Below are 4,762 nucleotides of genomic sequence, written 5' to 3' on the forward strand. Positions count from 1 at the left end.
ACCGGGTGATTTGACACCTGTTGCGCGGCAATTTGTGCTTGAGAAGGTCAACCGACATTTGGAGGGGTTGTTGACAAATGCCAATAGAGAAAAAGAAATGCTTCATCACATGAAGAATCATTACTGGGCTCGCATGCATGTTTGTAAAGCAAAAATGAAAATTTTGCAAAGGAGGTTGAGCAAAGCACTAAAACGGCGAAAGAGGCTAGATCCGCTTCGAGTTTTGGCTGAGGCTTCACTGGCTGAGCATGACACTTGATGGAGGGTCTTCGCTCCGAATTTGAGCAAATTCGGAGAAAATTTTGTCATTTCAAAATTTTTGGTCTCAAAAAACAATTTTTTCCGCTCAATGGGTAGCGCGCCCGCGCGCTCGCTTTTGATTGGGGCACTTGCTGGAGAAAAACCTTATATTTTTGGGTTTTTCATGATGAAATATACATGCTCAGTTATTTCCAAGGCATTTCATCAAGTTCTGGATGATCAAAAGGCCTAAAAACACCATGAAAACCACCTTGCTGCCACCTTTTGCAACAACAGGAAGTACTTCTGGGAGAATGCAGTTTTGGAGGGGAAAATCAGCTCCAAATTGGAAAATTCCACTTGGGTTGGAAATTAGACATCCAGGGCTTTCCAACGAGCTATCATGAGCTCAATTTGGATATCGGGAAGTGCCCCAAAAATAGGCTGAAAGGTGCGCTACGCATTGGGATCAGGGCGCTACGCATTGGGGTTTTTGGTCCAGTTTTCATCCTCCAGCTCAGGAATTCGGCCAATTTTCACCAGTTTCACTCCTTGATGTGATTTTTGACCCAAAATGATGTAATTTGATGTATGTAAGGTAACATGGCACCTATCTACCTTCTTCTAGATGATTCATTCACAAATTAGCAAACAATTAATGTAATGAATCAGTTTCCTTCTTTTTAGAGGCAGGTTGTTTTGGTCACCTAGATTCCTGCTCCATGTTTAGAATTTGTTGAAACTGCTCTTAGAAGGAGGATATTGACCCCTAGAGGGTAGGGAATGAGGTTAGCTTGATCTATATATGTAAATTTTCATTCAGTAGCACCTGTTGGGATCCTTGTGGCTTTGGGTGTTGATGGTGTGTTTCTTTCTGTAATTTTAAGTTGTTAATGTGTATCATTTTCCTTCTTTCATCTTCTGCAATTGAACAAATGAAATGTTAAGGTAGAATCCATAGATTGTTATGCTCTGCCTTTAAGTTTGTTTGATTTTCCATGTTTTCGTCAGTTTGAAGAGGATCCATATTCTCTTTTGCCCTCTTCAAATCCTTGTCATTCCAATCCATCCATACACCTAATCAAAAGGCATCAAGACTATTTCCTACCTCGCCCCAACTCGATCTCTGCAAAAATCTGATCTCAATCCCCGCAGCCAAAATTGGTTTTCCCATTTCTCCAACAAAAAAAATCTCAAAAATCTAAAACAAACCTTCCTATCTCTTTACTAGCCTAAAATCAATATTAAATTTGAGTCATCTCATCCCCTTTGAAGACCTTTTACCGAGATAGACCCGAAGAGAGCCCTCTCCTGTCCTTGTAGGGCTAGCTACGAGGCTGAGCGTCGTTTGATGTGGCCTCGAGTTTTGCCTTCCTCAGCCTGAGGGAGATTTGAGCGTTAACATATTGGCGACCATACTGGGGAGATTAGAATGGTGTGCCCGTTGATGTCATTTCTCTCATAAGCTACAGACGGAGCCTGAAGATTAGCCAGGTAGCCTTCGAAACGCTTTTGCTTTGCATTAGCGCAAGTAGATCAAAGCTACTTCAGTCAATCTCTGGTTTAGCTTTTGACCGTGACATTTGAAACACCCCAGTACATTTGCAAACTCTGAGCTTTTGGATGATAAGTTGAGAGTTTTCACAGGCTGACTAGCTGTTTTGTTCCTTGATATTTTGAAAATAACAAGCTGGCTTCAGATCCTAGTCTCATATTTAAATCTCATTCATGTCCGGCTATCTTTAAGTATTTTGAAGAAATTGATTTTGACGAGAGGTTTGAACTATCGCTGTTTAAAACTAAGTCTGAAAGTGCACTTGATTCTCTAGTTCCCAATCCTGATTTTGCTGCTGCCCTCGAAATTGAAAGAAACAATAAAGTGGTTGAAAATTTTATTCTACGACAACTTCAGACAGATATTCAAGTTGCAAATCTGGTTGATTTTCTAGAAGCTGCATCTGCCACAATTGGATCTACTATCACGGCTTCTGCCTCGCACGAGCAGACCGAACCCCCTTTCATCTCCATTTCTCCCATAATTACATATCCAGAATCTACAATTAATTCCCCTTCTTCATCCCACGTGGTTTCTCCTCCACATACACCCCTACATACCGCACATACTTCAGCTACACCCACTCCTCCAACTACCCCTAGACCAAATCCTCCAAAAGCAATGGCAGCTTGGTTTGCACCCCTCGCTTTGCCTCAAGTTTTGAATGACATGCCTGCAGATTATCAAAGTAAAATTCCTTTGTTTGATGGCACACCTCAAAATATCACAGCTCAACAACATGTGGACAAGATGGCGGATTTCTTTGATCTTCATGAAATCGATGAAGAAAATGTGACTATGAGGCTATTCGTGCAGACTTTTAGTGGAGAAGTAAGGAAATGGTTTAGAAATCTGCCAGCCAGAAGTGTTCCTACATTAGATGATCTCAAAAGACAATTTCTAGAACGCTGGGAAGTGAAGAAAGATCCGCTGCAAATCAATGCCGAATATACTAAGCTTAAAAGGAATGCTGGAGAGTCCGTTCAAGACTATTGTATCAGATTCAATACCGTATACAACGCAATTCCGGATGATTTAAAACCAACCAGAAAATCAGCGCTGCTCAAGTTCCCCGATGGTTTTGATCCAGATATGGCATATCAACTAAGGGAGAGAGATCCGGCTACCTTAGAGGAGATGCAGAAAATTGCAGTCAGTGTTGAAGCAAATTTGAATGATAAGAGAGCTAGAATGAAAGCTGAAAGGAAGGTTACTATAAAGGAAGAAGCTTCTACATCAGACCAAGTTCTTCGCAAGGTAGAAAAGATGATTGAAAGGTTAGCTATTGACAAGCCCGAAACGCAGATTCGGAGTCCTAATTTTCGTGGTCAGCAACAACCACAATTTAGGATCAAACAGCGTGAGCAACGAACACAAGACACACCATCACAACAGCAGCAAGTGAAGACACCTCTCCAGCAGAATTTTGTTGGTCCTGAGTCAGATGATGATGATCAGGTAGTTGGAGAAGAAAATCATTTTTTTACTCCTGACGATATGCCCACATTTATCACTGAAGATGATGAAAAGACAGCAAGATCAACAGTTCAAAATGATGCAGATTTTATCTTAGCAAATGAGATCGCTTTGGAGGAAGAGTCAGATGAGTATCAGAGAGGTTATATGCATGCATTGTCCGCTCAGCAGCGCCAATTATCACTAAGAGGCAGAAATGTTCCCATAAATCCCATCCAAAAAAGAAAAGAAGTTCCAGCATCTAAGGAGGAAACATCAACAGCATCAAAGAAAGGTAAAGAGAGTGCTGACCCTATGACCAGCAAGTCTATTCCAGCAAATGAGATCCCAGCAGATGAAAAGGTAAATCAAATCAACATATCAAAGGCTAACCCTGAAAAGAAAACTGTTCCAGCCAAAGAGGTGGACAAGACTTCTTCTTTTAATTTGGAGAATGAAATTTCTAAATTGAAGGTGTCTATTCCATTAACTGAACTCATGAAGAACAGCAGCTATAGAGGACAAGTCTCCAAAATTCTGAATTTTGATCCAATGTCTGATATGGTCAGTGTTGAGGATGATCAGCCGGAATTGATATTTGGACCAGCATTAAGTGGTGAGTCGGAAGTCCCTCCTTTTTATATAAGTTTAAGGCTGCATGAGTTTGTATTGCATAATGCCATGTTTGACACTGGTGCTTCCCACAATCTCATGCCGAAGGCCATCATGGAAAAGTTGGGTTTGGATATCACCAGGAAATATCATGATCTCTACTCCTTTGATTCCAGCAGGGTGAGATGTATTGGGTTGATTAAAGATTTGGTTGTAAGTTTGGATCAGATCCCTGCAAAGAATGTCTTGATGGATGTTGTCGTGGCCGACATTCCTCCTCGCTTTGGTATGCTCCTTTCTCGATCTTGGGGGGAAAAATTGCAAGGAACAATACAACTTGATTTCTCTTATGCAACGATTCCCGTGTTTGGACAAATGAGAAAGTTGTACCGGGAACAGAAAATGAAATATATGATCACCAGCAAGGAGAAACCAATCAATCATCCTGTAAATTATGTACATACAGCTTTGGAGTCGTTTGTTTTGTTTGCTGATAGTTTTAATGAGATAGATAGTCAATTAGTTCAGGCAGAAGATATACCAGAAATCACTGAGAATTTTAGAGAAGTTCTGCAGAAAGAAAGAAGTGAAAAGCAGGCTATTACGGAGCAAACAACTGAAGATAATGGGCAGCAAACAGAAAAAACAGAGATAAAACATTTTCAGCACTTGGAGGAGGATGAAGATGGTCTTTGGACCATGGATTTTGATGGCGCCGTAGGAAGTGATGGTGCTGGAATCGGTGTGTGGATTCGAAGTCCATTTTCTGCTCAAGATAAGGTTCCAAGCAAGGTGAGAGTATGTTCCTACAAACTAGCATTTGATTGTTCTAATAATGAAGCAGAATATGAGGCTCTCATTGCTGGCCTTAAGATTCTTCGAAAGCTGAAAGCAAAAAGA

The sequence above is a fragment of the Pinus tabuliformis genome, chromosome 7 (genome assembly GCF_031772625.1).
Source record: "Pinus tabuliformis cultivar Carrire ecotype Pingquan chromosome 7, CPIR1, whole genome shotgun sequence".
Taxonomy (NCBI): domain Eukaryota; kingdom Viridiplantae; phylum Streptophyta; class Pinopsida; order Pinales; family Pinaceae; genus Pinus; species Pinus tabuliformis.